This window comes from Pinus tabuliformis, chromosome 2_1, assembly GCF_031772625.1.
Source record: "Pinus tabuliformis cultivar Carrire ecotype Pingquan chromosome 2_1, CPIR1, whole genome shotgun sequence".
Taxonomy (NCBI): domain Eukaryota; kingdom Viridiplantae; phylum Streptophyta; class Pinopsida; order Pinales; family Pinaceae; genus Pinus; species Pinus tabuliformis.
In genome coordinates this window covers 478,279,517-478,292,438 of record NC_142299.1, presented here as the reverse complement: position 1 = coordinate 478,292,438, position 12,922 = coordinate 478,279,517, and positions in this window count along the sequence as shown.

The following is a 12,922-nucleotide window of genomic DNA, read 5'->3' as shown; positions in this document are numbered from 1 at the left end:
CTCTTGCTGGCCGTGGGTTCAACTCCCACCGGCCCCTCCTTTAATTCGGCACATGGTGTTGGGGTGTGGTGCGAGTCCACTGGAGGTCACTCGCGCCTACCCCATATTAAGTTTTAATATGGGTGTTGGTTGGAGGGCTTGGCGGGGTGATGGCCGTCGAGACACATTTAATTTAATTTTGTTAAGTGGTTGCAGGAGGGCCGGTGGGGGTCATGGCCTGCCACCCAAATTAATATATATATATATATATATATATATATATATATATAGATTTTAAATAACCAATTAGCCATTTTTGAAAATTCGAAAAATGATCGAAGGAGACAAATTAAACAGGCCACAAATTTGCTCGAAATCTGGCCCAGGTTGGCCGGAATCTGGTGGCCAGATTTTGTCCAAATTGTTGCCTCCTTAAGCCTACCTAGTCACCCAAGTCAACCCTGAGCTTTGACTGCTCCTAACTTTCACATATGGACTCAGTTTGACGAACGATTCACACCACCGCGATCAAGACAACAAGATCTACACTCTAGCTCTGGTTCGAAAGCATTTTGATCATTTGGATTTTTGAGATTCCATAAACCCTCTTTGTCTTCTGAGTGTCCCTAGAGCCACGTGGATCAATCCTCCTCATTGAGGAGCTTTTGGTCCTACAAAAGCATAAAAATAATCTGCAACTTCTTTGTACCTTGTCTACATCGCAAGTTTCCTGAAAAGGTCTCACTTCCATCTCCTTCACCTTTGTCCTTCGAGGTCTTAAGCGATGAGCCGACACCTACAACCTCTACAACCTGTAGTACATTTTTTTGCAAATTACATGCTTGACTTCATGACCAACTAATGAACCAAGCATCCCACACTTGCCACGAGTTTATAACACATATACAGTGGTCAAGTTTACATCGAAATGAAAATAGTCCCCCAGCTATGAAAACAAGGCCAACATATCATTGTTGCTCAAACAAGTGATGGAAAACACATCATCACTGTAACACATGATTTACAAAGATAAGGCCAAACACTATTTTGTTTTGACAAGTGATGGAAACACAACATCACTTTCACAGTTTATCATGCAACACAAAATAAGACCAAACATCATTGTTGTTGAACAAGTGATGGAAAACACATCATCACTTTTACATTTTAAAATGCAACAAATTATTTACAAAAGCATGACCATGACAAGCTAACATATCTAGAAACCATTTTTCACTTATCAATGTGAATGGGTCATCCCCCTATGGTGGTTTTTCTTGTTGAACAATTGTTTCACCTGGTTCATGAACTGACACTTTGTCTTTAAGGCGTTGCTCTGGATGGAGCCTCCAACATGCGGCTCTTTGATGGTCACTTCTGTCGTAATGAATTCAATAGTTCTTCTTCCTCCAGATCTTCTTAACATGTTTCTTTACCGATCGTTGAGAGGGTCTTTCATGCCTCATCCTTTTGTGTGCTGCCATTCTTTTCCAACACTTATGGTTATGTAATCCACAAAAGGTACATGTTTTTTGATGCCATGTTTTACATTCATCATTAAAAACATGATTATAATTGAAATGAACATTCGAATGTCGAGACTAGTTATACCTTTCCTTGCTGTCTCTGGTGTAAGTATGGCGATAAGCGCTTGCCTCAGCTCTTTCCTTGCTATGGGCACTGCCATGGGATGATGGGGATGTGTTCCCATCATTCTCTTTCCTTGATGATTTTGACGATGTCTCAGAAGCATATGACACCTTCAAGCATTCTCCTTTGGTGTATCTTAAGCCTGCAAATTGAGGTCTCTCCACAACCTCCAATGATTGAGTTATGCCTTGGTTAGTAATACCAAGTTATTTTTCCTCCTCGTGCCTCATCCTGGTAAGGAACCTCATGTTTGTCCCTGTAATTGGGATCTCCAAATCTCCAACAGAAATCATACTATGTGAAGACGAAACTGAAAGGAAATCAACATATTTTACCTCCTCTATCGATTTGGAAAGAATTGATGAGGGTTTCTCATCATCTGTTGTTGGTGGTTCGCTTTCTGTCATGGCACATTCCCCAACTTCTTTTCTGACATACCCAAGTCCTGTCTGACGGGGTAATTCCTCTACTTTGATGGGATTGACAATGCCTTGGCCATTAATGCCCAAGACTTTTCCTTCATATCCCATTTTCTTAATCAATCTGGAGCCAATTCTTGTGGTATGATTTCCAAAAATAGTGAAATCCTCATTAGGACACATACATGAATTTAGAGAATTAATTTTTATCGCACATGGGTCACGCTGCAACTTTTCCAAGGCCTCGTCCTCAGCTTGCAACTGTCGTAGCAAACTTTGTTTTTCCTCTTTCTCTTCATGTAGAAGCATCTTCAATTCAATGTTATATGTTTGAAGACATTGGTTGTTGTGCTTCATTTCTTCTAGGTCCTCTTCCGTGGCTTGCAACTAAAGTTGCAATTGCTCCTTTTCCTATGTCTCTTTTTGTAGAGTTTCATACATTATTTCCACCCTTTGGGAAATTTTGAGCATGGTCTCATACATCACTTTTTCATCCTCTATCATTGCACGTTCCATTGTTCATGCTTGCAATTCACATCCATGCAAAGACCTCTCTGATCCGGGTTCGGGTGTGACAAAGGACCCTTCTAAGACCTTTTACTTCCATGATGTGTTAAATTGCATTTTTAAAATAACATAAATGAATACATATGCTTGTTGTAAAGAAGAGGAACATGACATTCATCAACACATGAAAACATAAGTCATTGATAATGGAGTTCGTCCAGGAGGGACTACGTCTTCTGGCCCCGATGTCAAGATGGTGTAGGTTGTTGCATTAAGTGTTGTCAATAGTGATGATGTACATAAGAGTTGATGCCGCTATCATACAAGGAAAATTCCCTCGCGCAAGAGTGGCTCCAAGAGATATTCCGCTACAGGAACTCTCAGTCAAAAGGACTCCTATCAGTATGACATAAACTCATGCATGATGATAATGAGTATCCCTCCAACATGGCATAAAAGGGATCTCAATGCAAACATACATGGCAACACATGAGTATCCTAGCAACATACAACAAAGGGATCTCAACAAGTACATCCCACAAATGCTTCCGCATCGCATCAAGCAGGAATCATGAGACAAGTAAGAAATAAGATCCCACATCAAACAACAAAAAGGGATCTATGCAGCATAATGCATAGCCAAAAGAAGTACATGAACACACTGCATATACCTCACATCCCGAGGCCATCTGAAGAAAAGGATGTCAAGCTGCTGAAGCTGTTCGTACCATCGATCTCACGACGTCGAATCTCATGAAATGACTACTCACACGTCGAATGCTGACACCTAAACTCCACTTAGAAAAGTGGCCAAAAAATGAAATGAGCAAATGGAAAATTTGAATACACCGTCAGATTTGTGGTGTCGAATAGTGCAAAATCGACTGTCAAATTTCTAAATTCTAAGAAAATGGAAATTTGGGGCTTAAGGAATCTTTTAGATTCCCCCTAGATTCCTCAAAGATTCCCTCCTATGGGTCCTCTACAAATCTGCTGCTCATATCGGGAAATTGACTGTGTCATCGGGTTCGTGCCACTGAGAGGTGTAATATTGACATAAAAATTGTCCAATTTGGACACTGCGAAATTTTCACCCTCCTGAGAATTTCGCCCAATCTTAGTTCCGCCTACCTCTTCTTTAGGCTCATCGTTCCACCTGCAAATAAATTAATTAAAATTTTTTCCTTGGTTTCTGTGCACACTCCTGGTTCCTCCATCCTGGCGCACTGGGAAAATGTTGGGTTTGTATATCAACAAGTGGGCGGATAGGCCAATGAATCCATTGTAGGTGGATTGGTATAAACTCCGAACTATAAGGAGGAGATCGGGTAGTCAAACCCCAACCCCTCCATTTAAAACATAGTTAGTATTTTTTTTTTAAACCGCATGCAATTCTTTTTGTGGGGGTCAAGTTCGTATTGGGCGGCCCGCCCCTTAACTCCCGCAGCATGTGAATGGGGCGTTGTTTGAACATTGGCGCATTAAATGTTTTGGCGCGTTGTGTTGTTTGGAGGTGGTGACATATGAGGCCGTCGCGTGGGTGGGGCCGGCCCTCCCGCCGGTCGTGGGTTCAACTCCCACTGGCCCCTCCTTTAATTTGGCACATGGTGTTGGGGTGTGGGCCGGGTCCACCGGAGGTGGCCCGCGCCCACCCCATATTAAGTTTTAATATGGGTGTTGGTTGGAGGGCTCGGCGGGGTGATGGCCGCCGAGCCAAATTTAATTTAATTTTGTTAATTGGTTGCGGGAGGGCCGGCAGGGATCATGTCCTGTCAGCCCATAAAAAAATTGATTTTATTATATTTTTGGGTCTGACAGGGGTGGCGAGGGTCATGGCCCGCCACCCAAATTAATATATATATATATATATATATATATATATATATATATATATATATATATATATATATATATATATATATATATATATATATATATATATATATTTTAATAACTAGTTAGCCATTTTTGGAAATTTGAAAAATGACGGAAGGAGACAAATTAAATAGGACACAAATTCGCCCAGAATCTAGCCTAGGTTGGATGGAATCCGGTGGCTAGATTTTGTCCAAATTGCTGCCTCCTTAAGCCTACCCAGTGACCCAAGTCAATCGTGAACTTTGACTACTCCTAACTTTTGCCTACAGACTCGGTTTGACGAACCGTTCACACCACCACGATCAAGATGACGAGATCTATGCTCTGGCCCTAGTTTGAAAGCATTCTAATCACTTTGATTTTTGAGCTTCCATAAGCCCTCTTTGTCCAATGTGTGTCCCTGGAGCCACCTGGATCATACACTCTACCCTTACTTCTACCTGAAGTAGTGCCATCAGATCCGCTAGTCCTCTATACACTCGATAAGGTGAAATTATGACTTTATGAGGTTTTCAAGTTTCTCTTGCTTAGTCACTGGAGGATCTCCCTCCAACATCAGGGTATCTATGTGGTTTTCTCACCAAGTCAAAGCATGGTCCTCTAATTTTAGTTGCTCAAATGAAATATTTTGTTCTTTTATATGATGAACACTCTTTTAATTGTTGTAACCAATGATTTAGATTCAGAGTTTCAATCTCACCTTGATACGACTTGATGTTGACCTTAACTTCCATTTTGAATAGGGACTGTGAATGATTCATGACACTTGAGTTGGGTTGATCATTTTTTAGTTATTTCTCTGGCTCCTTCTTGGTTTCTTCCTAATCTCATTATCTCTGTTAGGTCTCTATAATACTAGTGTATCCACCTTATTGTTATTGTTATTGTTATTGTTATTGTATCCCCCTTTTATTATCATTGTGCCTATGTAACCCTCATATCGTTATTGTTGTACCTCACATCAGCCCAATATGGTTATTGTTGTGCCTTTACATTATTATTGTTATGCATGCTTTGATTATATTATGACCCCTTAGACTCCTATATATACAAAGGAGGTATTATCATTTGAATCATCCAAGAATTGTTCATTTATGTAATGTAAAGGAGGTTTACTCCTCGAAGAGGATATTTTTTAAGTCGTTAACCTATATTTTCTTTTGTTTTGTGAGCTAGTTGCATAACATTTGGTATCAAAGCTTTGGATTCTAGAGTTTCGCTTATTCAAATATGTCATCTTGGAGTTTTCGCTATATATTTTTATCTACGAGGATTCAAAAGCTAAAATTGCGACCACGTGGAGCCTAAATCTTAGTGAACTTTGTGTATGAACTTCATATCTTGGTTCACTATCTGAGATATGATCCGAGGAAGTTAGCATTTTTGTAGGCTCCAGAATTCTATCTCAAATATGTGACCTAGGGAAATTTGTTATAACTTTCTCTACAAGTGTCAGATTTGAATTTCATAAGAAATGACTGAAATGGAACAAACTATATTTTTTCATGTATCGCTTTTAAGGCTGGAGGTTAAAACAGTGACACGCGGCATTTTGTGCAACTTCTTTCTATTGAACTAGTCTATAATCAAGACATCATGGGTGATTGGGCGTAACTCTTTCTTAAATAATCCAATCTCGTTCTGACTTGTGGGGTTAGAAAGAAGACTTAGAGGGCTACCACAAGACAAAATTTCAGTCCTTGGAGATCCAAAATTACAAATATACAATAGTTGCAATATTGAGCTCCTAAAAATCAAGAAAAAGGTGTGTATTTGTTTTTATTTTGCATAAATTTTGTTTGAAAAATCAGTTTGAAGTGATTCAAAGGGCATATTGAAGCATAGATATAAGTATTTGGTTATAATTCCTCCCAAAAAAATAATTCTACACCCATTCAGCCCTCATAAATCTCTACTATGATGCATGAAGGGAAGAATTGCAATATGATATATCAAAATTTCGAGACCAAGTGCAACAAATTTCGCTCTCTAAAAGAGCAACCAAAGATGAACTAAAAGGGTACATGGATGGCTTAAAAGCATAAATAAAAGGTTTTAAGGATGGTTTAAAAGTATACGTGGAAGCAATGATGAATGTCAAGATGGAAGGGTTGACAAAGTTGCTGCAATAAAGGCTTCCCGGTGATGACAAGGTCATCCATGAAAATCATGATGAGAGAAAAATGAATATGAATTATGATTTTAGAGACTCCAATGTTGGGTTTAAGACCCACCACATTCCAAAGATAGATAGGAGGAAGTTTGATGGCAAGGGTCCAGTAACATGGATACTACATATGGAGTAATATTTGTATCTTCATGATGTGCAACACACACAAAAGGTATGCATTTCATATTTATATTTAGAACCCAATCATTTTGTATGGTATCGATGACTTTGTAATTGTAAACCACTTGTGACTTGGTCAATATTTACGGAGGAAATAATAGCACATCATGAAGATACAAATAGAAATACCTTATTTATCCAATTGATAAATCTCAAACAAAAGGGTTCAATGGCGGAGTACATTAAGGACCTCCAAAAATTGAATATCAGGGTAATTGATATTCCAAAAGAGCATAGGATTTATTTATTCATCGAGGCTCTAAAGGATAACATCCAACATGAGGTTTTCCTTTGGGAACTTGATTTATTGGAGAAGGCATTTAGGGTGGAAAGAAAAGTTGAAAGCAAAATTATGGAAACAAGGAAGTCTACCACTCACAACTAGAAAAATGGAAGTATTGTTATTCCTAGCCTTCCACAACCTACAAGGTTGACACCACAATAGTTGGAGGAAAAAATAGCCAAAGGGATTTGTTACTGTTGTGATAGAAAATACATTAAAGGTCATAAGTGTGCTGAGAAGAAATTATTCTACATAGATTGTGAAGAAGAGGAAGAAAAGGAACAAGAAACGAAAAAACAGGAGGATATGCAAGAAGAACCAATCCCAGAGAAAGAAGAAATCATTCTGACCATATCTTGTAATGAATTGGTAGGAATTACCACTCCTCAAACTCTCAAGATAGAAAGATATATTAAGAAGAAAGGTAATAGTGCTGATTGATTTGGGTAGTACCCATACTTTTATTCATTGTAAGATAGTCAAGGAATTGAATTGCTTCCAGTATCCAATAGTAGAGTGCCAAGTGATAGTTGCAAATGGAGGAACTATAAATTTCTCTAGAAAGTGCCATAATATCAAGCTATCCATGGGAGAATATGTGTTGAATATTCCAATGCTTTTCATTCCAATTGGTGGTGTTGGTGTTGTACTAGGATTCCAATGGTTACAATATTTAGGGACGATAGCTTTTAATTTTCAAGAAATTTTCTTGAAATTTATTTGGGAAGGAAAGGAAGTTGAATTAAGGGATATCACAGGGAAAATATGAAAGATAAGCATCTCTAATGGCGTGACAAAGCTTTTGAAGAAAGAACAACGGGGCTTAATTGCACAATTATGCTCACTAGAGGTTCAAACATCGAAATCATCTATTTCGGCATATATCCAAAAAGTCTTGGAGAATTATTCCAAGGTATTTGAGACTCCCAAAGTCCTCCCACCTATTCATGATCAGGATCATGCTATCAATTTTATTCCAGGAAGTGTTCCTCCAAACATCAGGCCTTACCTATATCCCTATTCCCAAAAGAGTGAAATTGAATGTATGTTGTAGAAATGCTAGAGGCCGGTATAATTCAACCTAGTCAAAGTTCTTTCTTTGCTCTAGTGGTATTGTTGCATAAGAAGGATAGATCATGGCAAATGTGTATAGATTATAGGGAGATCAACAAGCTCACTATTAAAGATAAATTTCCCATTGTTGTCATTGATGAATTGTTGATGAATTACATGGAGCAATTTACTTCACCAAGTTGGATCCTCATTTAGGATATCATCAAATTAGAATGAAGACTAAGGACATTCCAAAAACAACATTATTTAGAACTTGTGAGGGTCATTATGATTTTATGGTCATGCCTTTTGGACTTACTAATGCACCTTTGACATTTCAAGGTTTTATTAATTCCATTTTCAAACCCTTTCTTCGAAAATTTATGTTAATATTTTTTGATGATATACTGATCTATAGCAAGTCCTATAAGGATCATGTTCAACATGTTGACAAGGTGGTCAAATTATTAGAGGAGAAACAATTATATGCAAAAACCTTCAAATGTTTCTTTGTAGTACAGGAGGTGGAATATTTGGGTCACATTGTATCTCATGAGGGTGTTAAGGTAGACCCTAACAAAATTAAATCCATTAAGGAATGGAAAATCCCCACAACCATAAAGAATCTTCGAGGATTTCTCAGGTTGACAAGGTATTATCGCAAGTTTGTTAAGAATTATGGGATAATAGCAACACCTCTAACAACATTACTGAAGAAAGATGCATTTTCTTGGACTCCAGAAGAAACTAAGGCCTTTCAACATCTTAAAGAGTCAATGTGTCAAGCACCAGTCTTAGCTACGCCATAATTCACAAAAACCTTTATTGTGGAATGTGATGCCTCGAGAAATGGAATTGGTGTTGTTTTAATGCAAGAAATAAGACCCATTTCTTTTGAAAGTCGTCCAAACAAAGGAAAGTATTAACACAAACCTATTTATGAGAAGGAAATATTGGAAATACTACATGCACTAAAGAAATGGCGACCTTACCTAATGGGAAGACACTTCAAGATAAAAATAGATAATGATAGTCTTAAATACTTTTTTGAACAAAGATTATCTTCAGAAGAGCAGAAAAATGGGAGACAAAGATGTCGGGTTATGAATTTGAAATCATCTACAAAAAGGGAAGAAAAATGTTGTTTTGGATGCACTCTCAATAAAGGATGAAGATGTGGAAGCATTGCTTTGTGCCATTTTTATTATCCAACCTCATTGGATAACTGAAAGAAAGGGATGAATGGAAGAATGACAAAGAGGTGTAGATACTCATTCAAAAGTTGCATCAAGCTCCCAGTACATCTGATATATTTAGGTAGAAAAATGATTTATTATGGTACAAAGATTGTTGATATCTATGTAATAATTCTCCACTCAAACAAAAAAATATTTGGAATTGCACACCTCCCCCTTAGGAGGGCAAAATATTTTCCTTTTTTTTCCTATTTTAGTTATCAAATCACAAGCACAGGAGAGATGGGCCGCTTACTTTTCACTGAGATGCTTGGGATGATGAGAATTGCTTACCAAATTGACCCTAGGCACCCCCTTGCAGATTTCTTTTGGAATTCTAGTGCCTCCTGTAACTTTATGAGTTTCTTGTAGCTTTCTGTAGCTTTGTTTCCTAGGGTGGCAAAAATAGGGTTTGCTTCTCCGATGGCTCTCCAAGGTGGTCTTAGTATCTTTGATTTTGAAATGAGCAATGAGTGCATGAAAGTTTGGAATTTTATGCTATTTATGGTTGATTTTTGGAGCGTTGTGTTGGTTAGCAGTGGTACGGGATTTCCTCATTGGGGCCGTTGGTGATCATGCAGTCTCCCTCGTAATCATCATCCACTCCCACATAACTAAATCGACCACATTTTTTACTTATGCTCATTGATTTGACATTGCATTGTGGCATGTTGACTGGGAGTTCACTTTTTGATCACGAGCTGAGGGTGGCCAAGTTAACTAGCCACCTCCAGCTTATAAAAAGGAACTTTTTCAACATTCATACATTTTTTTTCATATCATACTTGGGGAAGAGTTGGATGAGTGGTCATACCTGTGCATACCTTTGTTGATCGATGCATGCTGGAGGATTGGATTGTTGTGTTGATTGCTTAGGTAAGTGTTCCTTTTTGGTCATTCTTGTTGATGTTTTCCTGCTTATGTATTTGACTACTTGTTATTTCATGTGTGCAAGTGCTTGGTATCTCCTGGTTGTTGCTATTGTTATGGAGCCCTTGGTTAGGAGAAATAAAGTCCTCGTAGATCCTGTAGTTGTATTTTTCATCCTTATTCAATTTTTTTTTTTTAGACGGATGTTGGGTAGTGGTGGAGGAGTTGGAGAGTGATGATGAAGGATTAGGAGGAGTGTTGGACGGTTGAGGCAAGTAACGACATGTCCTCTGGGCCTTTTTTATATTTTTCACATTTTCCTGTGTTTTTTTTTTCTTTTTTGTTTTTATTGGCACAAAGGTAGGTATGGATATGATTTGATTATGGGTGAGGTATGATGAGGTGTAGGGTCCCAGCTCAACTTAGAATAGGCCTGCATAGTGATTTTATTATCGAGATCCCTTTCCTGTAGCATTTCAAGACATCATCTAGTGTTATAGGATCTTCCTATAAGAGCTATAGGACATCCCATAGCAAGCTAGAAAATGCTCAAAAAAATGATTGTTGATGCCTGAAAGTGGAGATGAGTGATGGGGACATGGTAGGTATGAATGAAATGAAGAGGTGGAGGAAGAAATGAGATGGTATTTGGCATTATGTCCCTATAGATCTGAATTTTTTATTGCCTTAAAAAACCTGCAAAATCACAGAATTTATTAGAGGGTAGGTTTGAGGTCCCTGCCATGGCATTTTTGGTTTTTCTTGTCTTCTCTTTTTTTTTTTTTGAAAAACACAAACATCGTCCCAGAGGAGTTTTTCAACATTTCTGCCTTTCCTAGGCACCTCAAAGGAGGTTTTCAACTAAGGATCATTTTATTTTTCTTTTTTTCACTCATGAGCTGCCTCAAGGAGGTTTTCAACCCAAGAGTTGGCCTCAGATGCCTCATAGAGGTGTTCACCTAGACCCCTTATTGTTTTTCTTTTCTTTTTTTCAAAAATAAAAAAACAATCTTCAAGATTTGGGTGATCTGGAAGCTAAGACACTTCCAAGCACATTTACCTCCTTATTGATGGTACTGATGAACCTCTCCCTGGATAGAGGTCTTTTATAGGCTTTAAATTTGTATCCATTGACAAGCAAGGAAATACCTTCCTCATCAATGGTCCTGATTTGAACAGCCCTGTTGACATGGCAATTTTCTACCAAATATGGGCCTAGCCACCTCACCATCAATTTTTCTTTGAAGTCCTTGAACCTGGAGTCATCTAGCAGAGCCCAATCCCCTTCTTAAGAAACCTTTTCCTTGATATTCTTGTCATTCCAAACCTTTATATGTACTTGGATAACCATAGTGTTGGGAGGGCCTGCATCCTGAATTCATCCAAACCATTGAGCTGGAGCAGCCTCTCCTGTAGTGCCTTTGTAACATCCAAATCCAATTATGTTGTCATTCTCAAAGTGTTGTAATCAAACTCAAAGGAGAGCAAAGCCTTCTTTCCATAGACTAAGTCATAAGGGTTGAAACCAGTGGTTGTCATCCAGGTTGTATTATAGCCCCAAGTGGCCTCCACTAGTTTGTTAGCCCAATCCTTCCTACTGCTACTCATAACCTTGGTGAGGATGCCCTCCAATTCTATTTTAGTGGCCTCTACTTTTCCATTGTCTTGAGGATTATAGGTAGTTTACATTCTGTGATTTATCTTATGCTGCCTCAACAAATTCTCAATCAAATGTGATGTGAATTGAGCTCCCTGATCAGTGAATAGTTCTTTAGGGTAACCAAACTTGCAAAATACATTCTCCCTTAAGAACTCGGCCACTTTCACTTTTGTTGCTACCTTGACAGCCTTGGTCTTAGCCCACTTTGTCAAATAATCTGTGCATACAATTATGTACTTTTTCTTCCCTTATGGTGGATCAATGGGCCCAATGAAATCCATGCCCTCCTTGTCAAATGGCTCTAGAGTCACCTGAGGTTGCAAGGGTATTTCATGCTTGGGAGTAGGTCTCCCCATTGTATAGCATTTATCACATCTACTAGTGTATCTTCTTGCATCTTGGTGGAGAGTGGGCCAACAGTAGCCAACTTGCAGTACCTTGAAGGTTGTCCTCCTATCTGCAAAGTGATCCCCACAAGGCCCATCATGATAGGCTAGAAGGATTTCAAATACTTACTCCTCCCTGACACATCTACTCAAAATTTTATATGGGCCTAACTTGAAGAGATTTCCCCCAATCCAAGTAAATCAGGAGCTCTTCCTTACAATTCTACTCTTTTCCTTGGATGACAGATTTGGAGGGAACTGTGCAGCAACTAGGTAGTTGGCTATGTCAGCAAACCATGGAGAGAGAAATGAAATAAAAAATATACGCTCATCTGGTAGTTGATCATCAACCATTCACTCCTCACCTGCAGACAAAGAAAGTCTAGGCAAGAAATCTGCAACTACATTTTCTCGACCTGGCTTATCAATGATAGTTAAATCAAACTGTTGTAATAAAAGAAACTATCTAATAATTTTGGCATTCACATTAGGCTTGTTCATCAAATATGTGATAGCAACATGGTCACTATGTACAAAGGTCTAGTAATCAATGATATAGTGTCTAAATTTATTCAAGGAATGGACAACATCTAGGAGTTCATTTTCAGTCACAGTGTAGTTTAATTATGTAGTTTAATTCAGCCTTGGATAG